This window comes from Macaca thibetana, chromosome 2, assembly GCF_024542745.1.
Source record: "Macaca thibetana thibetana isolate TM-01 chromosome 2, ASM2454274v1, whole genome shotgun sequence".
Taxonomy (NCBI): domain Eukaryota; kingdom Metazoa; phylum Chordata; class Mammalia; order Primates; family Cercopithecidae; genus Macaca; species Macaca thibetana.
This window is the reverse complement of record NC_065579.1, coordinates 9,043,382-9,056,128: the sequence shown is the minus strand read 5'-3', so window position 1 is coordinate 9,056,128 and position 12,747 is coordinate 9,043,382. Positions and strand designations below refer to the sequence as shown.

Genomic DNA, 12,747 nt, shown 5'->3' with positions numbered 1-12,747 from the left:
CACCTACGATCCTATGCAATTCTCAAACAGACCCATGGGAGCAGGCAGTGAGGAACTATTGGCTTTATTTTACGGATGAAGAAACCCAGAGATTAAATGACCTGTCGAAGGGCAACCACTTATTAAGGGTCACAGGAGGGCTTGACTTCATGACACCTCTCTCCCAGGCTAGTTGTCTTCTCATTACACTGCTCTTGCTGCCTTTGTGATTTTTTTTTTCATCTCCCAATACAGTGATCACTGCAGTTCAAATTGGTTAATTAATCTTTGTGCCTGTGTCTGTTTTCTTTGTTGACTGTCTTTTTTTTTTTTTTTTTTTTTTGCAGGGAAGAGGATCAGGGGTTCATTGGGCAGGTTCAGAGACCTTTTCCTCTCCAGATCTTTCTCTGGTTTTTGCTGTTCATTTGACTTTATTTAGTCTTTGACCAGGAAAAACAAAAAACTCAAATGCAATGCTGATGGACTAAAGCTAATCACACTTTTACCTTGTCACAGTCTCATTATGTTATCAGGATTGCTAAACTAATTATATAATAAAAACACTACTACCAATAATTAAAAAGCAAAAAGATAAAAAAACCTGGAAATCAGGGATTTCTAATCCTTATTAAATCATAAGGAACCGAATGATAAAAGTACTATGGAAATTACCATTTCTGAATTGCATCTTCTACTCAACCCCATGGATTTTTGTACACGCTCATCTAGTCTAGACCCCTGCTACTTAAAGTGTGGTCCTGAATTCAGCAGCACCAGCATCACCTGGGAGCTTTTTAGCAATGCTGACCCTTGGTCCCCACCCCAGCCAGGCCTGCTGAACACAAATCTGCATTTTCACAGGATCCCCAATTGATTCCTATGCACATTAAAATTTGAGAAAAATGCTGGTCCAGATCACTCTCATGTTCACGTGTAAGAATTTCAGTGGGTTCTCACTGCTTCCATATATGTCTGTTGCATCCACAAGCCCTTGTATATCATGACTGAGTTTCTCTCTCCAGCCTTACTTACCATTATGAGCCTTTACAAATTCTATCAGTCAAATTGAACTGCCTGCTGTTTCCCCCAATTTCCGGTGCTATCCTTTGGCCTCATGATTGCACTCACCCCATTTCCTCTGTTTTGTATGCCTCTCCCTTTTTTCTGCTGACCCAGGCCTCTCCTGTCATTCAGGGATACCAACTCCACAGAGCCTTTCCATATTGATTCAGCCGGAATAATCTTATCTCCCTCTTTGTGCTCACGTTTTACGACACAGTGTAGTTCCTTGTGCACATTGTGAAGAAGGCACTCCTTCAGGCAGGGCCTGGTTCTGATTCACTTATATTCAGCATATCTCAGCCTAGTTCCCAGTGATTAGTACAGTGTGTGGCATATGGCTGGGCTCAGAACTTACCACACACTTGGCTCAGATTTAGTTCTGATCAAGTAATCCACTGTATGAAGCCCTTGGCTGATACTAGCAGGGTCCATCTGTTGTGTCCTGCCTCCACGTCCATGGGCCTCCAAGCAGCTCAAAGCCCAGTAAGACTTGCTTCTGTCTTCCGGTGAAAGCATTCAGGCTAGAAAGTGCCTCAAATCTATCAAGATGTTAATGACCTGTGGCAGGACTCTGGCAGCAACAAAAGTGGGTGTTTTTGACAACCACTTAATTAAACACATTGCTTTTCTCTATAAATTCACCATGGCAGCAACCTTGTCCTGATAGCGAATGGTCTCTGAGTGACCTGCATTATAAGACAGTGAGGGCACTTAGTTGCTACAGTCACAAATGTACTTGGAAGTGTTCATTTTCTCATGACTGCTACCAATTAGGGAGGACTCAGAAAAAGTCAAGAGGTGAAAGGAGTCTGATGCAGCGAAATGCCTAGGTCTATCACTTAGCTATTTGGCCATGGTTGTACAAATCGCTTATGTCCTCTGGGCCTCAGTTTTATGATTTATAAAATGGGGATCTTAAGAGGGTTATTTCAATGATTGCATTACTTAATAATGTACAATACTTACAACAGTTTTTTTTTTTTTTTTTTTTGGCCATATGTTATGTCATGTAAGAGTTGGCTTTGTATTACTATTATTAGTAGCAGTATTTATTTATATTCATTCATTCATACATTTATTTATGTATTTACTGAGTTCCCTCTGTAAACCCAACTCTGCCCTAAGTGATGAATGTACAATGATAAATAAGACACATTTTCTATCCTCAAGGAGCTCTCAGTCTTGTGAGAAAGAAAGACACGTAAACAAAGTCACAACAGAATATGATACATGCTGATATATGGCCCTACAAATGATTCCATGGGAACATAAAACTCACTGTGTATTGTTACATTAGGTAAAGAAGACATCATGATTTTAAAAGGAGAAGGGATTTCCAAAAGAAGTGATGCTATAAAACATTCCTGGAAGGCCAGACGCGGTGGCTCACACCTGTAATCCCAGCACTTTGGGAGGCCAAGGTGGGCGGATCATGAGGTCAAGAGATTGAGACAATCCTGGCCAAGATGGTGAAACCCTGTCTCTACTAAAAATACAAAAATTAGCCAGGCGTGGTGACGCGGCCTGTAGTTCCAGCTACTCAGGAGGCTGAGGCAGGAGAATCGCTTGAACCCGGGAGGCGGAGGTTGCACTGAGTGGAGATCACGCCCCTGCTCTCCAGCCTGGTGACAGAGCCAGACTCCGAGACTCCGTCTCAAACAACAGCAACAAGAACAAGAAAAACATTCCCGAAAAGAGAAGAATACGTGCAGAGTAACAGAGGTGGGCTCAGGGAATCACAAACAGTTCAATGTGACCGGATTATAGTGAGCAAGAGTGCGAGAACTAGAAACAAGCTAGAAAAATAGGAAAGAATGAGAACGTAAAGAAATTCTGAATGCTAGTCCAAGGAGTCTGGATCATATTCTCTTCTGGAGTCACAAACTGGGGATCCATAGGCCATTTCCACTCTGCTCCATGTTTTTTTAAATCTAATTTTGAATGCCTTCAGAAAGGCTGTGCGCTCCCAGCTTGCCAACACATTGCCACTGCCCATTGCCTTACACCAGCCCCTCTTTATTCTCTAGCGCAGTGTGCAATGGTGCGTGGGAACCAGCTCTCACCCCTGCATGAGAGCCATCTGTGGGTGTGTCTTCCAACTTCTTGTTCAGGAACCTCACCTTGGTGTCTTGAAATCAGTTATGACAGTTATTTATACCAAGGTAATAAAGTCTAGACATTATTATGATGATTATTTTCGAACTTGTGTAATATTGACAGCACACCATTGCTTTTATGTTGCCTTCATGGCCACTATAGGCATTCTGTCTTAAGGCACTGAAGGATATCAAGTAGGGTGTTGACATTGTTAGAAATGCATTAGGCTCTGGAAATAATTGCTCAATAATTTAAGCATAGTCTTCATTATTTAGGAGCCTGACAGTGTGTTTCCTTAAAGCAAACAAGACCTCAGTCTTAATAGTGAGGCTATCAACACTTTTAGACCATTTTAACAGCAGTTATACAAACAACTTTGATAGCCTGTTAGGAGTAAACATGCTGCTTGATTTACAAACAGTGCATTGTCTTCTCTCTAAGGGGTTTCCTAGGTTGTGCCAAAATGTCCTGTAGGCAAGGTAGGGTGGGTTTAAGAACAGCAAGTAGAGCAGGAAGGGTGAAGAGAAGGAAGGCTGTGCTTCCAATGGTCTGTTCAGGGGACAGAACTGCACAGCCCAAGAGTTGCTGTGGTTTCAGAAATGCTTTGCTATGTGAATTAATTAAAAATGTAGAATGCTAAGTAAAGAAAATTACCAGGGACAGAGAAGGATATTATCTAATGATAGAAGAGACAATCCACCAAGAAGATATAGCAATTCTAAATGTGAAGGTACCAAGCAATAGAGTTGAAAAGTACGTAAAATAAAAACTGATAGAACAGAAATGAGAAATAGACAAATCCATAATTATAGTTTGAGACTTCAACACTATTCTCTCATTAATTGGTATTACCGCTAGACAGAAGATCAGGAAAGATTTAGAAGAACTCAACAACACCATCAATCAGCTGGACCTAATTGATATTTATGGAACAATTCATTCAATAACAGCAGAATGCACATTCTTTTTAATCATCTACATTACATATGGATGCTGATGGAATATTTTGCTTATGCAAGAGCTACCATATCCTTAGTGACAGAACAAAACTCAACAAATTTGAAAGAATTAAAATCATACAGAGTATGTTCTCAGACTACAATGGAGTCAAACTAGAATTAAATAATTAAAAAAATAGAAAAATGTCCAAACACTCGGAAATTAAACATACTTCTAAACAATTCAGTGATCAAAGAGGGAATCTCAAAGGAAATAAAAAGTACAATAAACTGAATGAAGAAAAAATACAACTTATCAAAATGTGTGGGATGCAGCGAAAACAGTGCTGAAAGTGAAATTTATAGCACTAAAGAAAAAGTGTACATATTAATTAAGGGAAAGTCTCAAATCAACAACCTAAGCTCCTGCTTCAAAGAACTAGAAAAAGAAGAGCAAACAATCCCAAAATGAGTAGAAGAAAGTAAATAACTTAGATAAGAATAGCAATCAATGAAAAAATTAAACAAAACAAAAAACCAAAAGAACTATAGAAAAAATTAACAAAACAAAAATTTGGCTCTCTGAAAGGATCAATAAAATGGAAAGCATCTAGCAGGACTGACAAAAAAAAAAAAAAAGAAAGAGAAAAGAGGAGACACAAGTTACCAATGTTACCACTATCAGGAATGAAACAGGGGATATCACAACATATCATTACAGACGCTGCAAATGTTAAAGAGACAATCAGGGATTATAACTAACAATTCTACACATATTGATTTGACAACTCAGATGAAATGAACCAGTTTCTCAAAACACAAACTATTACTACTCACTCAACATGAAAGAAAAAAAAATAACTGAATAGCCCTGTAACAATTGGGAAATTGAATAACTCAGGAGACTAAAGGCAGGGGCAGGGGAGATCATTTGAGCCCAGGATACTAGCCTAGGCAACATAGGGAGAACCTGTCTTCACACACACACACACACACACAATTAGCCAGGCACACAGTGGTTCACGCCTGTGGTCCTAGCTACTTACGAGGCTAAGGCAGGAGGATCACCTGAGCCCAGAAGTTTGGGATTGTCTGTAGCCCTGTCCTGGTGTCAGGCCTCAGTTCCATAGCAGGGCAATTGGTGAGCATCTCCCCCGCCTTTCCCACCAGAGTTCCTGGAGGAGGAAGCAGGACTGCTGTACAGGGAGGGCCGCGGCAGCTGCTCTTCTGTCCCTGGCACAGGGCTTTGCTCAGTGTGGGCAGTTTTAGCCCCTGAACTGAATTTTTCTTTTCTCAAAAGTCATGCTGGGTGCTTTGGAGCTGTCATGTTTTTGCCTCTTACCTTGAGATTGACTCAGTTGTAGCCCTCACTGTGAAGTAGACAGAAGCTTCTTTATCTGCTGTTTTGATACAAGTTGTTACTACACCCTTCTTACACTGTAACTTAAAAAATGCAATCGATGTAAAGTTGTAACACATCAGCGTTCTTTCAAATGTTGATTTCAGTGAACTTTTTTGTGTGTGATTTGTAGAAAAATAAATAATAAATAAAAAACTGTAAAACTATGGTCACGCCACTGGTCTCCAGCCAGGGTGCCAGAGAGACCCCGGCTCTAAAATTACGAAATTTAATTTATAATTAAAGATTTCCGGGCCAGGCACAGTGGCTCACGCCTATAATCTTTGAGAGGCCGAGGCGGGAGGATTGCCAGAGCTCAGGAGTTCGCAACCAGCGTGGACAACGCGGTGAAACCCCGTCTCTACTAAAATACAAAAAATCAGCCGGGCGTGGTGGCGGCGCCTGTAGTCCCAGCTACTCGGGAGGCTGAGGCAGGAGAATGGCGTGAACCCGGGAGGCGGAGCTTGCAGTGAGCCGAGATCCGGCCACTGCACTCCAGCCTGGGTGACAGAGCGAGACTCCGTCTCAACAACAACAACAACAACAACAACAACAATTCCTCTAAAGGAAAATTTTAGGCTCAGAATTCCATGAAATATTTACAGAAGATGAACATTAATTTACTTTTTTTTCCCAGAAAATAAAGCAGAAGGAAATACTCCCAACTTATTCTGTGAAGCCACTATAACCTGATACCAAAAGAGTACAAAAATAAAACTATAGATCAGTATTCCTCATGACTATAGATGCAAAAATTCTTAAAATAATAGCAAATATAACACAGTAATTTTTTTAAAAAAATTGGTGTAAAAAGTGAGTATATTCTAGGCATGCAAGGCAGGTTCAGTTTGGAAAATCAATCAATATAATCAACCATATTAACAGGTCAAAGCAGGTAAATCATATAATCATATCAAAGGATGCAGAGAAAGTATTTGACAAAACTCAGCACCCACTCATGATAAAACCAAAAAAGAGGAAAACTTTCCTCTATTTAATAGAAAAATTTGCATAAAATCTATAGGTAACATCATGTTGTTGGGAAATGTCTAATGGTTCCCCCCTAAGACTTGGGACAAAGAAAGGGTATTCATTCTCACGACATTGAATACTCTAGTAATTCAATGTAATACTAGAAATATTTGCCAGCACAATAAGGCAAAAATAAAATAAAATGCATACAAATCAGAAAGGAAAAATATTAACTATCTCTATTTGTGTATGACATGATAATCTATTTAAAAAATTATAAGACGTCTACCAAAAAAACCTTCCAGAACTAATAAATTATTTCAGCAAATTTTCAGAATATAAGATCAGCACCATAAGTCAGTTATATTTTTACATACTAGCAATAAAGAAGTAAAAGCTGAAATTACAAATGCAATAACATTTGTAATCATGCAAAATAAAGAAGAATTACTTAAGTACAAATCACACAAATATGTATAGGACTTGTATGCTGAAAACTACAGAATGCTCCTAAAAGAAATCACAGAAGATCCAAATAAATGAAGAGGCATACTGGGTTTGTAGATTGGAAGACTCAACATAGTAAAGATGTCAGTTATCTTCGAATTTGAAATACAAATCAAACGCAATTCCTATCAAAATCTAAGCAAGATATTTTTGTAGGTATAGACACATTTATTTTAAAATGTGTGTGGAAGGACCAAAAAAAGAATAGCTAAAACAATTCTTAAAAAGAATAAACTGCTCTTAACTGGAAGGCAGTTCCTATTTTCTGTGGTGGAACTTCAGCCTTTGGCCATAGCCGACTGGACAAAGAGAGGTTAAGTCATTAGACAGCCTGTGACCCAAAGGGAGAGCTTAAAGAAATGATCTCGGTGAACAAAACTATCTATCTTGGGAATCTGAACTGAGAGATACAGAGATACCACAGTTAGTTTTGAGAGCAGATCTGAAAATTCATGTACAGTCAGGACTAAGGAAACAATTAAAGGCCACAGGCAAGAAGCAAGTAAAGAGGAATGAATATTTATGGTAGTAGAAGTCATGCACCAGTCAAGAGAAACATGAGGTGTATAGAGAGACACAGGAAGCATGACAGAGACTACTCTTGAGGGAGTAGCTTTTGCTCCTTGTGTCTTTCCGGGTGCCAGGAAGCCCAACTGTACAGTGGCCGGGCTTCCGTGGGATTTCTTAGAGTATTTTTACAGCATATTGCCTCATCTTGGGTTTGCCTGATCTGGGCTGTGTCCCCTCTACCATACAAGCTGTAACGAACATACTACAGTAGGCAGATCTCTCTCCTGCTTACAATAATAAAACAATGGAGGTGGCAAGATGTGTACATTTGTTCTATCTTGTCCCTCTGTTCTTCCCTCCTTGCAGCCTCCTTATAATGAGGTCTTGTTCTCCTGCCAGCTTCCTTGGCTTCTGATCAAGTGAATCCCCTCAAGTGAATTCGGAGGAGGAGAAGGCTGGTCAGGGGTGGGCCTCTTGCTAGCTCCTGGTGTGCTGTAGAGTACCTGAGCTATTCAGCGGTTTTGTGGGAAAGAGAGAAGGAGGGGCATGTGTCCAGATTCTTTTCTTTTGTGTAGCTTTTAAAATATCCTCTTACTGATGGTAGCGCAGTAGAGAGAGCAAAATTGCCTGGTCCTGTAAGGAAAACAAGTGGGAAAAGCGTCTTGATGGAACGTATGTAGCCTGGGATGACGGTCAGCTGGATTCTGGCCTTGGCTCTGTCACCTCATCCATGTCACTTTATTCAGGCTTGGTTGTTCCATCTGTAAAGTGAGGGGTCATAATCATTTCATGTGAAAAACAGTCATAAATTGCAAAAAAAATGTGTTGTGTCTGTGCATGTGATCTGGCTTCAGCTCCAATCTCCCTCCATTCTCTTTGCTCTCTTGCCTCAGTCATGCTGGCTTCCTTGCTGTCTGGTGGACCTGCATGGATCCCATCTCAAGGACTTTGCAACAGTGTTTCACTTTACCTGGAATACTACTCTCCCAGGTATTCTCCTATTTCCTTTTTCTCCAGGTCTCTGTATTGACTCGTCTGTTTACTTTTGTCTGTGTCCCCTCCTAGAATGTAAGCACCAGAGGGGATTGTTTTGTTCACCATTATACCATTGGTGCCGGGAGTGCAACAGTAGATTAATTAATATTTATCGGATCAGTAGGGGGATTACTTCTGGCCTGATTACTTGGTATTGGTTTTCTAAAGAAATGCTTTCTTTATGCCACACAGTGAGGAGTTCAATCGTAAATCAGTAACTTCACTTTTCAGCTATTAATATAATCCTGAGCTGCTGCCCTGTGTCTTCTGATGGAGGCTCATATTTGCCTCCTTCATTGGCTTCTCTGGCCAGGGTATCTAAATGAATGTAGCATAACTCCTTCAACTGGGACTCTCATGAGTTTCCTTTTGGATCTTTTTTCCAACTGTTCCAGGTTCTGACTTACAAGGTGTTCCACAACAGCTGCCTGCAAAGGGAACTTTACATATAATGCATGGTCTATATTTTAAGTCACAGTAACTTAAGTATAACTTGCAGTAACTTGCAGTATAACAAAAATAAGACTAGTTACGCCAGAAAAACCGACAGACAGAAACCTTTCTCTTTTTCTTTCTCTCTCTCTCATACACACACACACCCCTATAAAACATATATATATATATGTATGCACACACACACACGTGGAATTAATGACTTCTCTTTTAATTTTTTTAGGAAATTAAAATGAAAATATTTTGTATGTCTGAAAACTATTATAGGCTTGAGGACTTCTCTTTAACTAGATTTACTTCACTCATCCCCTCATTAACTCATTTGTTATTCAATAAATATACAAAGTGTTTAAGGGATGTAGAAGAATCTTTATCATCATCACCATCATATTAATAACCAACAATATTTGAATATTTTTGTGTGCTTTGTATTGCATTAAATTCTCCGTATGTCATCTCTCTTTTATCCTAACAACAGTCCTACGAGGAATATACTATTATTATCTTCATGTTGGAGACATGAAAACCAAATCTTAGAATGGATAAGTAACTTTTACAAGATTGTACAGCTAGTAAGTGGCAGAGCTGCATTTCCAACCCCAAACCTGTGTGATAGAAAGCCCGTCACTGCTCAGGAATCTTGCGCTCATCTGTATTTATCAGGATTGTTGGTGAAGATCAAAAGAGATGATATGTACATAGCTACTAGCACAATACCTGATCCATAGAAGACCCTCTTATGGAGGCTTCTGCTGTTATAATCTAAGAAAAATTCATGGCAGAATTATTCCTCAGTACATGTAAATTTCAGAAGCGTCAAACGTGTGTGTGTGTGTGTGTGTGTGTGTTTGGGTGTGTATCTCTTTCAACTAAAATTTAATGTTTGCGATTTTTATTAAATTTTTAGAACTTGCAAAGCCCTTTGTTTTATAAAGAAAAAAAATGGCCACTTTTTTTTTTTTTTTCCTGTAATCAACTGCAACAATATGATGGAACACATGGTAGGACTTTCCTTGCTAAAGGGAAAAAGTAGCTTTTAGGGGACACATAAATGGGTGTTTCCAGGTCTTTCCTACCTGTCTTTTATGGGGACACTCTATCTGTCTTATATTAAGTGCAGCTTAAAGAAGTGTTAACAAAATGAATAAATACTCCTGAGTCTTGTGAACATTTCAAAGAATCATTCGTACTTTGCTACTTGTGCTTTTCCAACCCTGAGATTTTTACCAAACAGCAGGAAATGAAGTGTTGATAAGAGAACCTTCTGCAAGAGCATTGAATAGATGCTTGGAGTAGCAAACCCTCTGGGCAAGAGGCTGGGAATCTGGAGACCGGGGTTCAGCTTCTGTGGGCTTGAGTTACCATTGTCAAGCCTCATTACACCACACTACTCTTCCTTACATATTTACCCCTCACATCTCCGAGGATTGTATATTCCTTAATAGTGGTATGATATTCTCTCTGTTCCTGGTAATTAGTACAGAGCCTGGTATGTGACGGGCTGCATGGGATAGTCGGGGAAAAAGTGAACTCCAGGGAGACAAGGAAACCTGGGAACAAGGAAGGTTGGTGACAATTGGGTTTCTATTAGTGTCCTGTGTTTACTTTGAGAGCCCTCTATTTTAAGCAAATTGGAAAGACCCAGGGAAAGAGTAACCAAATGACTGAAAGAAAAATATGTGAATGTGTGGATTATTTAGCTAAAGGTTTTCCAAGACTCCACTTAACTCAGAGGGAGAGAAATTGCTTTGCTTTAATGCCATGCATTTTTCATCTGTGTGTTTTTTGAAGAGCAAAACAAAATTGGATCCTCTTCAGGGCCTGAAACCCAGTGGGTGATCAGGGAGTATGTGTGGAATGAATGATTCAGTACTTTCCTCCTGGGTTGCTGATTCCTGGTTAGCCAAGATACTATCTGTCCAAGGGCTGGGCTAAGAGGTTTGAAGGTGCATGAAGGTTGATTTGTAAATCACCAATAGTAACTATTTAATATCAAGGAAGATGCCTCTACTGAGAGTGTGTGTGTGTGTATGTGTGTGTGTGTGTGTGTGTGTGTGTATGTGTGTGTGTGTGTGTGTGTGTGTGTGTGTGTGTGTGTGTACAAGAGAGAGGGAGAAAGAAAGAGAGAGAGAATAATATTAAAAGAAAATCTTTCTTGAAAGGAAATTATTTCCAAACCACAAACTAATTTGACACAGCCTTAAAAGAGCAACTGAAAGTATTGCTGGGTGTGGGGCTGGGGCCACTGGGAGGGCATCTGTGATGATTTGAGTAACTGGGTGTGGACACTGGAAGCTCTCGGGATGGGTCCAGCCTGTGATTCCTAGTTCACTGTTGCCCTCTGCTGGTGAAACTGTTGTCATCCCAGGAAACTGAAGACTCACGGAGCTCGCAGGTGCCTTTTTTATCTGGGGGAGAACCTAGGCTCCTCCTCAATTGGGGAAGGGATAATGGTGCTGAGGAAAAGTGGCAACTAGATGAGATGCACAGACTCCTTCACCAGGGAAGACGGGCTCTCACGACAGAGGGAATGGATCTCCTGGTTCTATATATTTCGTTCTGTGGCCTGCTCATTTGTTGAGCCCCTGCTCTTTCTTGGACTCTTTGTTGAACACGGTGAGGAGACACAGATAAAAATAAAGCACTGATTCTACACTAGAGGGGCATCCATTTAATATGCGTGGGGGGAGAAATGGGTAGGATAGAAAGCACTGTAATATAAAGAAAACTGTGATTAGGGCCACAACGGAAGCACTGATAGAGGCATGTGCAGATTGATTGACTGATTGATTGATTGAGACAGGGTCTCATTTTGTACCCCAGGCTGGAGTGCAGTGGTGCTATAATAGCTCGCTGAAACCTCGAACTCCAGGACTGAAGTGATCCTCCCACCTTGGCCTCCCGGGTAGCTGGGACTACAGCCACGGACCAACACACCCAGCTAACTTTTTTATTTGTTTTATTTTTAGTACAGACAAGGTCTCCCTATGTTGCCTAGGCTGGGCTCAGACTCCTGGGCTCAAGTGAGCCTCCCACCTCGACCTCCCGAAGTGTTGAGATTATAGGCCTGAGCCACCACGGCTGGCCTTGTGCATATTTAAAGGGAGGAAAGATATTAGCCACTTGTGGATAGGGGAGGTGAGTGTAAGGCTCCACGGAATGGATAGCATTTAAGCTGAAAACCTAAGGATGGGTAATTTATTTAAAAAATACCTCTCCTCTCGTATCAAAAAATTTAATTTGTGTGTGGTCAAAAAAACTAAACTCTGGCAAATAAAAGCATAAAAAGTAATAAAAGTCACCTGAAATTCCACTACTCACAAATAATCACTGTTAACATTTTGATATGTGGATGATTTTGTTGTTGATACAAAATTGGAAGGATACCACAGGTAATGTTCTATATCCTGCTCTTTCTCACTATTTTGGCATGAACATTTCCCCAATGTTACTGATTGTTTATTGACAGAAAATATGTCATTTCGTGGGGTACTATTTCAATGTATAAACCTGAAAGTTGGGTTCCCCAAACAGAATGAACCAAGGCATATAGGTTGTGTAGTGCAAGGATAGCTTGTTTTTTTAGTAATTCATTTCAGAAGTATGTTTTGGATACCACAACCTTGGAGACACAAGGCTAAGAATTGACTTTGTAGTTTTAGAGTTTACAGTATAGGAGAGGAGACAGACATGAATTCTGTCATCATAGAAATAACTATAAAATAGCATCCAAGATAAGTACCATAAGGGGGACATGTGCGTGGTCTGAAAGTGTATATCGGAGAGAAGAGAAGT

At 40.2% G+C, this 12,747-nt stretch overlaps 1 protein-coding gene across 8 annotated transcripts in view; it reads left to right on the top strand.

Annotated features, from left to right (window-relative positions):
- The window catches only part of TPRG1 (tumor protein p63 regulated 1), a 219,753-nt gene that overhangs the window by 123,114 nt on the left and 83,892 nt on the right, over positions 1-12,747 (top strand). The gene's annotated exons all lie outside the window — the stretch shown is intronic.